The 12,026-nt window shown below is 41.2% G+C and overlaps 3 non-coding genes across 3 annotated transcripts; all 3 read left to right on the top strand.

Moving 5' to 3' along the window:
* Positions 1-1,832: 1,832 nt before the first annotated feature.
* Positions 1,833-1,904, top strand: TRNAE-CUC (transfer RNA glutamic acid (anticodon CUC)). The gene has a single exon. It is a non-coding gene; the product is annotated as a tRNA-Glu (tRNA).
* A 7,289-nt stretch (positions 1,905-9,193) lies between these two features.
* On the top strand, positions 9,194-9,265 carry TRNAE-CUC (transfer RNA glutamic acid (anticodon CUC)). The gene has a single exon. It is a non-coding gene; the product is annotated as a tRNA-Glu (tRNA).
* Positions 9,266-11,941: 2,676 nt separating this feature from the next.
* On the top strand, positions 11,942-12,013 carry TRNAE-CUC (transfer RNA glutamic acid (anticodon CUC)). Its single transcript has one exon. It is a non-coding gene; the product is annotated as a tRNA-Glu (tRNA).
* Positions 12,014-12,026: the final 13 nt, after the last annotated feature.

The raw sequence follows: 12,026 nt of genomic DNA, 5'->3' as shown, positions 1-12,026 counted from the left end.
TCTGAGTCATTAATGTCTTCTTTCTTTAGCACCAGAACAATTTATCATGGAGCCAGGGACACTCAACGTCTAGCTCCTCAAAATAATTTTTTCGTGCCAGTACTATACATCCATCAGGTAAAGCTGCTGTGTGGTGTAATTTAAGACTGCTATGCACAACCATTTTTACTCTCCTTCCTTCTAAAACTGATTCCTAGTAGCCCACTCCCTCACATTCCATTGCTTTGGACTTCATTCAGGAAACTTCCTTTTCTTTCATGGAGTGTCAAACTAAACCATCCCTCCCAGGTGGTCTAGTGGCTAGGATTTGGCGCTCTCACTGCTGCGGCCTGGGTTCGATTCCTGGTCAGGCAAAGTGAGGTCCTCGGAATATTTTTGCCAAAAACACCAACCTTTCAAAGAAATGATGCACTTTCAGTTCAGCGCATCATTTCTAATACTTGAGCAACAGTGAGTTGTCAAAACAGACAATGGAAATTGATAACAAAGAGTCAGCTATCTTCCTTTCTTAGTGAATATTTTTCAGTTAGCTACTAAAAGACTTGTGCTCTTGTACAAAAGTATTTTTTTTGACATGGAGTGTCAAACTAAACCATCCCTCCCTGGTGGTCTACTGGCTAGGATTCGGCGCTCTCACCGCCGCTGCCCGGGTTCGATTCCCGGGCTGGGAAAGTGAGGTCCTTGGAATATTTTTGCCAAAAACACCAACCTTTCAAAGAAATGATGCACTTTCAGTTCAGCGCATCATTTCTAATACTTGAGCAACAGTGAGTTGTCAAAACAGACAATGGAAATTGATAACAAAGAGTCAGCTATCTTCCTTTCTTAGTGAATATTTTTCAGTTAGCTACTAAAAGACTTGTGCTCTTGTACAAAAGTATTTTTTTTGACATGGAGTGTCAAACTAAACCATCCCTCCCTGGTGGTCTACTGGCTAGGATTCGGCGCTCTCACCGCCGCTGCCCGGGTTCGATTCCCGGGCTGGGAAAGTGAGGTCCTTGGAATATTTTTGCCAAAAACACCAACCTTTCAAAGAAATGATGCACTTTCAGTTCAGCGCATCATTTCTAATACTTGAGCAACAGTGAGTTGTCAAAACAGACAATGGAAATTGATAACAAAGAGTCAGCTATCTTCCTTTCTTAGTGAATATTTTTCAGTTAGCTACTAAAAGACTTGTGCTCTTGTACAAAAGTATTTTTTTTGACATGGAGTGTCAAACTAAACCATCCCTACCAGGTGGTCTACTGGCTAGGATTCGGCGCTCTCACCGCCGCTGCCCGGGTTCGATTCCCGGGCTGGGAAAGTGAGGTCCTTGGAATATTTTTGCCAAAAACTCCAACCTTTCAAAGAAATGATGCACTTTCAGTTCAGCGCATCATTTCTAATACTTGAGCAACAGTGAGATGTCAAAACAGACAATGGAAATTGATAACAGAGAGTCAGCTATCTTCCTTTCTTAGTGAATATTTTTCAGTTAGCTACTAAAAGACTTGTGCTCTTGTACAAAAGTATTTTTTTCATCAGAACCAATTAGACCATATTTGATATCTGAGTCATTAATGTCTTCTTTCTTTAGCACCAGAACAATTTATCATGGAGCCAGGGACTCTCAACGTCTAGCTCCTCAAAATTATTTTTTCGTGCCAGTACTATACATCCATCAGGTAAAGCTGCTGTGTGGTGTAATTTAAGACTGCTATGCACAACCATTTTTACTCTCCTTCCTTCTAAAACTGATTCCTAGTAGCCCACTCCCTCACATTCCATTGCTTTAGACTTCATTCAGAAAACTTCCTTTTCTTTCATGGAGTGTCAAACTAAACCATCCATCCCTGGTGGTCTAGTGGCTAGGATTCGGCGCTCTCACCACCGCGGCCCGGGTTCGATTCCCGGTCAGGGAAAGTGAGGTCCTCGGAATATTTTTGCCAAAAACACCAACCTTTCAAAGAAATGATGCACTTTCAGTTCAGCGCATCATTTCTAATACTTGAGCAACAGTGAGTTGTCAAAACAGACAATGGAAATTGATAACAAAGAGTCAGCTATCTTCCTTTCTTAGTGAATATTTTTCAGTTAGCTACTAAAAGACTTGTGCTCTTGTACAAAAGTATTTTTTTTGACATGGAGTGTCAAACTAAACCATCCCTCCCTGGTGGTCTACTGGCTAGGATTCAGCGCTCTCACCGCCGCGGCCCGGGTTCGATTCCCGATCAGGCAAAGTGAGGTCCTTAGAATAATTTTGCTAAAAACACCAACCTTTCAAAGAAATGATGCACTTTCAGTTCAGCGCATCATTTCTAATACTTGAGCAACAGTGAGTTGTCAAAACAGACAATGGAAATTGATAACAAAGAGTCAGCTATCTTCCTTTCTTAGTGAATATTTTTCAGTTAGCTACTAAAAGACTTGTGCTCTTGTACAAAAGTATTTTTTTCATCAGAACCAATTAAACCTTATTTGATATCTGAATCATTAATGTCTTCTTTCTTTAGCACCAGAACAATTTATCATGGAGCCAGGGACTCTCAACGTCTAGCTCCTCAAAATAATTTTTTCGTGCCATTACTATACATCCATCAGGTAAAGCTGCTGTGTGGTGTAATTTAAGACTGCTATGCACAACCATTTTTACTCTCCTTCCTTCTAAAACTGATTCCTAGTAGCCCACTCCCTCACATTCCATTGCTTTGGACTTCATTCAGGAAACTTCCTTTTCTTTCATGGAGTGTCAAACTAAACCATCCCTCCCAGGTGGTCTAGTGGCTAGGATTCGGCGCTCTCACCGCTGCGGCCTGGGTTCGATTCCTGGTCAGGCAAAGTGAGGTCCTCGGAATATTTTTGCCAAAAACACCAACCTTTCAAAGAAATGATGCACTTTCAGTTCAGCGCATCATTTCTAATACTTGAGCAACAGTGAGTTGTCAAAACAGACAATGGAAATTGATAACAAAGAGTCAGCTATCTTCCTTTCTTAGTGAATATTTTTCAGTTAGCTACTAAAAGACTTGTGCTCTTGTACAAAAGTATTTTTTTGACATGGAGTGTCAAACTAAACCATCCCTCCCTGGTGGTCTACTGGCTAGGATTCGGCGCTCTCACCGCCGCTGCCCGGGTTCGATTCCCGGGCTGGGAAAGTGAGGTCCTTGGAATATTTTTGCCAAAAACACCAACCTTTCAAAGAAATGATGCACTTTCAGTTCAGCGCATCATTTCTAATACTTGAGCAACAGTGAGTTGTCAAAACAGACAATGGAAATTGATAACAAAGAGTCAGCTATCTTCCTTTCTTAGTGAATATTTTTCAGTTAGCTACTAAAAGACTTGTGCTCTTGTACAAAAGTATTTTTTTTGACATGGAGTGTCAAACTAAACCATCCCTACCAGGTGGTCTACTGGCTAGGATTCGGCGCTCTCACCGCCGCTGCCCGGGTTCGATTCCCGGGCTGGGAAAGTGAGGTCCTTGGAATATTTTTGCCAAAAACACCAACCTTTCAAAGAAATGATGCACTTTCAGTTCAGCGCATCATTTCTAATACTTGAGCAACAGTGAGATGTCAAAACAGACAATGGAAATTGATAACAGAGAGTCAGCTATCTTCCTTTCTTAGTGAATATTTTTCAGTTAGCTACTAAAAGACTTGTGCTCTTGTACAAAAGTATTTTTTTCATCAGAACCAATTAGACCATATTTGATATCTGAGTCATTAATGTCTTCTTTCTTTAGCACCAGAACAATTTATCATGGAGCCAGGGACTCTCAACGTCTAGCTCCTCAAAATTATTTTTTCGTGCCAGTACTATACATCCATCAGGTAAAGCTGCTGTGTGGTGTAATTTAAGACTGCTATGCACAACCATTTTTACTCTCCTTCCTTCTAAAACTGATTCCTAGTAGCCCACTCCCTCACATTCCATTGCTTTGGACTTCATTCAGAAAACTTCCTTTTCTTTCATGGAGTGTCAAACTAAACCATCCCTCCCTGGTGGTCTAGTGGCTAGGATTCGGCGCTCTCACCTCCGCGGCCCAGGTTCAATTCCCGGTCAGGGAAAGTGAGGTCCTCGGAATATTTTTGCCAAAAACACCAACCTTTCAAAGAAATGATGCACTTTCAGTTCAGCGCATCATTTCTAATACTTGAGCAACAGTGAGTTGTCAAAACAGACAATGGAAATTGATAACAAAGAGTCAGCTATCTTCCTTTCTTAGTGAATATTTTTCAGTTAGCTACTAAAAGACTTGTGCTCTTGTACAAAAGTATTTTTTTGACATGGAGTGTCAAACTAAACCATCCCTCCCTGGTGGTCTACTGGCTAGGATTCGGCGCTCTCACCGCCACTGCCCGGGTTCGATTCCTGGGCTGGGAAAGTGAGGTCCTTGGAATATTTTTGCCAAAAACACCAACCTTTCAAAGAAATGATGCACTTTCAGTTCAGCGCATCATTTCTAATACTTGAGCAACAGTGAGATGTCAAAACAGACAATGGAAATTGATAACAGAGAGTCAGCTATCTTCCTTTCTTAGTGAATATTTTTCAGTTAGCTACTAAAAGACTTGTGCTCTTGTACAAAAGTATTTTTTTCATCAGAACCAATTAGACCATATTTGATATCTGAGTCATTAATGTCTTCTTTCTTTAGCACCAGAACAATTTATCATGGAGCCAGGGACACTCAACGTCTAGCTCCTCAAAATAATTTTTTCGTGCCAGTACTATACATCCATCAGGTAAAGCTGCTGTGTGGTGTAATTTAAGACTGCTATGCACAACCATTTTTACTCTCCTTCCTTCTAAAACTGATTCCTAGTAGCCCACTCCCTCACATTCCATTGCTTTGGACTTCATTCAGGAAACTTCCTTTTCTTTCATGGAGTGTCAAACTAAACCATCCCTCCCAGGTGGTCTAGTGGCTAGGATTCGGCGCTCTCACTGCTGCGGCCTGGGTTCGATTCCTGGTCAGGCAAAGTGAGGTCCTCGGAATATTTTTGCCAAAAACACCAACCTTTCAAAGAAATGATGCACTTTCAGTTCAGCGCATCATTTCTAATACTTGAGCAACAGTGAGTTGTCAAAACAGACAATGGAAATTGATAACAAAGAGTCAGCTATCTTCCTTTCTTAGTGAATATTTTTCAGTTAGCTACTAAAAGACTTGTGCTCTTGTACAAAAGTATTTTTTTTGACATGGAGTGTCAAACTAAACCATCCCTCCCTGGTGGTCTACTGGCTAGGATTCGGCGCTCTCACCGCCGCTGCCCGGGTTCGATTCCCGGGCTGGGAAAGTGAGGTCCTTGGAATATTTTTGCCAAAAACACCAACCTTTCAAAGAAATGATGCACTTTCAGTTCAGCGCATCATTTCTAATACTTGAGCAACAGTGAGTTGTCAAAACAGACAATGGAAATTGATAACAAAGAGTCAGCTATCTTCCTTTCTTAGTGAATATTTTTCAGTTAGCTACTAAAAGACTTGTGCTCTTGTACAAAAGTATTTTTTTTGACATGGAGTGTCAAACTAAACCATCCCTACCAGGTGGTCTACTGGCTAGGATTCGGCGCTCTCACCGCCGCTGCCCGGGTTCGATTCCCGGGCTGGGAAAGTGAGGTCCTTGGAATATTTTTGCCAAAAACTCCAACCTTTCAAAGAAATGATGCACTTTCAGTTCAGCGCATCATTTCTAATACTTGAGCAACAGTGAGATGTCAAAACAGACAATGGAAATTGATAACAGAGAGTCAGCTATCTTCCTTTCTTAGTGAATATTTTTCAGTTAGCTACTAAAAGACTTGTGCTCTTGTACAAAAGTATTTTTTTCATCAGAACCAATTAGACCATATTTGATATCTGAGTCATTAATGTCTTCTTTCTTTAGCACCAGAACAATTTATCATGGAGCCAGGGACTCTCAACGTCTAGCTCCTCAAAATTATTTTTTCGTGCCAGTACTATACATCCATCAGGTAAAGCTGCTGTGTGGTGTAATTTAAGACTGCTATGCACAACCATTTTTACTCTCCTTCCTTCTAAAACTGATTCCTAGTAGCCCACTCCCTCACATTCCATTGCTTTGGACTTCATTCAGAAAACTTCCTTTTCTTTCATGGAGTGTCAAACTAAACCATCCCTCCCTGGTGGTCTAGTGGCTAGGATTCGGCGCTCTCACCACCGCGGCCCAGGTTCGATTCCCGGTCAGGGAAAGTGAGGTCCTCTGAATATTTTTGCCAAAAACACCAACCTTTCAAAGAAATGATGCACTTTCAGTTCAGCGCATCATTTCTAATACTTGAGCAACAGTGAGTTGTCAAAACAGACAATGGAAATTGATAACAAAGAGTCAGCTATCTTCCTTTCTTAGTGAATATTTTTCAGTTAGCTACTAAAAGACTTGTGCTCTTGTACAAAAGTATTTTTTTTGACATGGAGTGTCAAACTAAACCATCCCTCCCTGGTGGTCTACTGGCTAGGATTCGGCGCTCTCACCGCCACTGCCCGGGTTCGATTCCCGGGCTGGGAAAGTGAGGTCCTTGGAATATTTTTGCCAAAAACACCAACCTTTCAAAGAAATGATGCACTTTCAGTTCAGCGCATCATTTCTAATACTTGAGCAACAGTGAGATGTCAAAACAGACAATGGAAATTGATAACAGAGAGTCAGCTATCTTCCTTTCTTAGTGAATATTTTTCAGTTAGCTACTAAAAGACTTGTGCTCTTGTACAAAAGTATTTTTTTCATCAGAACCAATTAGACCATATTTGATATCTGAGTCATTAATGTCTTCTTTCTTTAGCACCAGAACAATTTATCATGGAGCCAGGGACACTCAACGTCTAGCTCCTCAAAATAATTTTTTCGTGCCAGTACTATACATCCATCAGGTAAAGCTGCTGTGTGGTGTAATTTAAGACTGCTATGCACAACCATTTTTACTCTCCTTCCTTCTAAAACTGATTCCTAGTAGCCCACTCCCTCACATTCCATTTTTTTGGACTTCATTCAGGAAACTTCCTTTTCTTTCATGGAGTGTCAAACTAAACCATCCCTCCCAGGTGGTCTAGTGGCTAGGATTCGGCGCTCTCACTGCTGCGGCCTGGGTTAGATTCCTGGTCAGGCAAAGTGAGGTCCTCGGAATATTTTTGCCAAAAACACCAACCTTTCAAAGAAATGATGCACTTTCAGTTCAGCGCATCATTTCTAATACTTGAGCAACAGTGAGTTGTCAAAACAGACAATGGAAATTGATAACAAAGAGTCAGCTATCTTCCTTTCTTAGTGAATATTTTTCAGTTAGCTACTAAAAGACTTGTGCTCTTGTACAAAAGTATTTTTTTTGACATGGAGTGTCAAACTAAACCATCCCTCCCTGGTGGTCTACTGGCTAGGATTCGGCGCTCTCACCGCCGCTGCCCGGGTTCGATTCCCGGGCTGGGAAAGTGAGGTCCTTGGAATATTTTTGCCAAAAACACCAACCTTTCAAAGAAATGATGCACTTTCAGTTCAGCGCATCATTTCTAATACTTGAGCAACAGTGAGTTGTCAAAACAGACAATGGAAATTGATAACAAAGAGTCAGCTATCTTCCTTTCTTAGTGAATATTTTTCAGTTAGCTACTAAAAGACTTGTGCTCTTGTACAAAAGTATTTTTTTGACATGGAGTGTCAAACTAAACCATCCCTCCCTGGTGGTCTACTGGCTAGGATTCGGCGCTCTCACCGCCGCTGCCTGGGTTCGATTCCCGGGCTGGGAAAGTGAGGTCCTTGGAATATTTTTGCCAAAAACACCAACCTTTCAAAGAAATGATGCACTTTCAGTTCAGCGCATCATTTCTAATACTTGAGCAACAGTGAGATGTCAAAACAGACAATGGAAATTGATAACAGAGAGTCAGCTATCTTCCTTTCTTAGTGAATATTTTTCAGTTAGCTACTAAAAGACTTTTGCTCTTGTACAAAAGTATTTTTTTCATCAGAACCAATTAGACCATATTTGATATCTGAGTCATTAATGTCTTCTTTCTTTAGCACCAGAACAATTTATCATGGAGCCAGGGACTCTCAACGTCTAGCTCCTCAAAATAATTTTTTCGTGCCAGTACTATACATCCATCAGGTAAAGCTGCTGTGCGGTGTAATTTAAGACTGCTATGCACAACCATTTTTACTCTCCTTCCTTCTAAAACTGATTCCTATTAGCCCACTCCCTCACATTCCATTGCTTTGGACTTCATTCAGGAAACTTCCTTTTCTTTCATGGAGTGTCAAACTAAACCATCCCTCCCAGGTGGTCTAGTGGCTAGGATTCGGCGCTCTCACCGCTGCGGCCTGGGTTCGATTCCTGGTCAGGCAAAGTGAGGTCCTCGGAATATTTTTGCCAAAAACACCAACCTTTCAAAGAAATGATGCACTTTCAGTTCAGCGCATCATTTCTAATACTTGAGCAACAGTGAGTTGTCAAAACAGACAATGGAAATTGATAACAAAGAGTCAGCTATCTTCCTTTCTTAGTGAATATTTTTCAGTTAGCTACTAAAAGACTTGTGCTCTTGTACAAAAGTATTTTTTTTGACATGGAGTGTCAAACTAAACCATCCCTCCCTGGTGGTCTACTGGCTAGGATTCGGCGCTCTCACCGCCGCTGCCCGGGTTCGATTCCCGGGCTGGGAAAGTGAGGTCCTTGGAATATTTTTGCCAAAAACTCCAACCTTTCAAAGAAATGATGCACTTTCAGTTCAGCGCATCATTTCTAATACTTGAGCAACAGTGAGATGTCAAAACAGACAATGGAAATTGATAACAGAGAGTCAGCTATCTTCCTTTCTTAGTGAATATTTTTCAGTTAGCTACTAAAAGACTTGTGCTCTTGTACAAAAGTATTTTTTTCATCAGAACCAATTAGACCATATTTGATATCTGAGTCATTAATGTCTTCTTTCTTTAGCACCAGAACAATTTATCATGGAGCCAGGGACTCTCAACGTCTAGCTCCTCAAAATTATTTTTTCGTGCCAGTACTATACATCCATCAGGTAAAGCTGCTGTGTGGTGTAATTTAAGACTGCTATGCACAACCATTTTTACTCTCCTTCCTTCTAAAACTGATTCCTAGTAGCAACACTCCCTCACATTCCATTGCTTTGGACTTCATTCAGAAAACTTCCTTTTCTTTCATGGAGTGTCAAACTAAACCATCCCTCCCTGGTGGTCTAGTGGCTAGGATTCGGCGCTCTCACCGCCGCGGCCCGGGTTCGATTCCCGGTCAGGGAAAGTGAGGTCCTCGGAATATTTTTGCCAAAAACACCAACCTTTCAAAGAAATGATGCACTTTCAGTTCAGCGCATCATTTCTAATACTTGAGCAACAGTGAGTTGTCAAAACAGACAATGGAAATTGATAACAAAGAGTCAGCTATCTTCCTTTCTTAGTGAATATTTTTCAGTTAGCTACTAAAAGACTTGTGCTCTTGTACAAAAGTATTTTTTTCATCAGAACCAATTAGACCATATTTGATATCTGAGTCATTAATGTCTTCTTTCTTTAGCACCAGAACAATTTATCATGGAGCCAGGGACTCTCAACGTCTAGCTCCTCAAAATAATTTTTTCGTGCCAGTACTATACATCCATCAGGTAAAGCTGCTGTGTGGTGTAATTTAAGACTGCTATGCACAACCATTTTTACTCTCCTTCATTCTAAAACTGATTCCTAGTAGCCCACTCCCTCACATTCCATTGCTTTGGACTTCATTCAGGAAACTTTCTTTTCTTTCATGGAGTGTCAAACTAAACCATCCCTCCCAGGTGGTCTAGTGGCTAGGATTCGGCGCTCTCACTGCTGCGGCCTGGGTTCGATTCCTGGTCAGGCAAAGTGAGGTCCTCGGAATATTTTTGCCCAAAACACCAACCTTTCAAAGAAATGATGCACTTTCAGTTCAGCGCATCATTTCTAATACTTGAGCAACAGTGAGTTGTCAAAACAGACAATGGAAATTGATAACAAAGAGTCAGCTATCTTCCTTTCTTAGTGAATATTTTTCAGTTAGCTACTAAAAGACTTGTGCTCTTGTACAAAAGTATTTTTTTTGACATGGAGTGTCAAACTAAACCATCCCTCCCTGGTGGTCTACTGGCTAGGATTCGGCGCTCTCACCGCCGCTGCCCGGGTTCGATTCCCGGGCTGGGAAAGTGAGGTCCTTGGAATATTTTTGCCAAAAACACCAACCTTTCAAAGAAATGATGCACTTTCAGTTCAGCGCATCATTTCTAATACTTGAGCAACAGTGAGTTGTCAAAACAGACAATGGAAATTGATAACAAAGAGTCAGCTATCTTCCTTTCTTAGTGAATATTTTTCAGTTAGCTACTAAAAGACTTGTGCTCTTGTACAAAAGTATTTTTTTGACATGGAGTGTCAAACTAAACCATCCCTCCCTGGTGGTCTACTGGCTAGGATTCGGCGCTCTCACCGCCGCTGCCTGGGTTCGATTCCCGGGCTGGGAAAGTGAGGTCCTTGGAATATTTTTGCCAAAAACACCAACCTTTCAAAGAAATGATGCACTTTCAGTTCAGCGCATCATTTCTAATACTTGAGCAACAGTGAGATGTCAAAACAGACAATGGAAATTGATAACAGAGAGTCAGCTATCTTCCTTTCTTAGTGAATATTTTTCAGTTAGCTACTAAAAGACTTTTGCTCTTGTACAAAAGTATTTTTTTCATCAGAACCAATTAGACCATATTTGATATCTGAGTCATTAATGTCTTCTTTCTTTAGCACCAGAACAATTTATCATGGAGCCAGGGACTCTCAACGTCTAGCTCCTCAAAATAATTTTTTCGTGCCAGTACTATACATCCATCAGGTAAAGCTGCTGTGCGGTGTAATTTAAGACTGCTATGCACAACCATTTTTACTCTCCTTCCTTCTAAAACTGATTCCTATTAGCCCACTCCCTCACATTCCATTGCTTTGGACTTCATTCAGGAAACTTCCTTTTCTTTCATGGAGTGTCAAACTAAACCATCCCTCCCAGGTGGTCTAGTGGCTAGGATTCGGCGCTCTCACCGCTGCGGCCTGGGTTCGATTCCTGGTCAGGCAAAGTGAGGTCCTCGGAATATTTTTGCCAAAAACACCAACCTTTCAAAGAAATGATGCACTTTCAGTTCAGCGCATCATTTCTAATACTTGAGCAACAGTGAGTTGTCAAAACAGACAATGGAAATTGATAACAAAGAGTCAGCTATCTTCCTTTCTTAGTGAATATTTTTCAGTTAGCTACTAAAAGACTTGTGCTCTTGTACAAAAGTATTTTTTTTGACATGGAGTGTCAAACTAAACCATCCCTCCCTGGTGGTCTACTGGCTAGGATTCGGCGCTCTCACCGCCGCTGCCCGGGTTCGATTCCCGGGCTGGGAAAGTGAGGTCCTTGGAATATTTTTGCCAAAAACTCCAACCTTTCAAAGAAATGATGCACTTTCAGTTCAGCGCATCATTTCTAATACTTGAGCAACAGTGAGATGTCAAAACAGACAATGGAAATTGATAACAGAGAGTCAGCTATCTTCCTTTCTTAGTGAATATTTTTCAGTTAGCTACTAAAAGACTTGTGCTCTTGTACAAAAGTATTTTTTTCATCAGAACCAATTAGACCATATTTGATATCTGAGTCATTAATGTCTTCTTTCTTTAGCACCAGAACAATTTATCATGGAGCCAGGGACTCTCAACGTCTAGCTCCTCAAAATTATTTTTTCGTGCCAGTACTATACATCCATCAGGTAAAGCTGCTGTGTGGTGTAATTTAAGACTGCTATGCACAACCATTTTTACTCTCCTTCCTTCTAAAACTGATTCCTAGTAGCAACACTCCCTCACATTCCATTGCTTTGGACTTCATTCAGAAAACTTCCTTTTCTTTCATGGAGTGTCAAACTAAACCATCCCTCCCTGGTGGTCTAGTGGCTAGGATTCGGCGCTCTCACCGCCGCGGCCCGGGTTCGATTCCCGGTCAGGGAAAGTGAGGTCCTCG

This window comes from Taudactylus pleione, unplaced genomic scaffold (assembly GCF_031769625.1).
Source record: "Taudactylus pleione unplaced genomic scaffold, aTauple2 ptg000174l, whole genome shotgun sequence".
Taxonomy (NCBI): Eukaryota; Metazoa; Chordata; class Amphibia; order Anura; family Myobatrachidae; genus Taudactylus; species Taudactylus pleione.
Note: the sequence above shows the minus strand (reverse complement) of the source record. Positions and strands in the feature narration are given on the sequence as shown.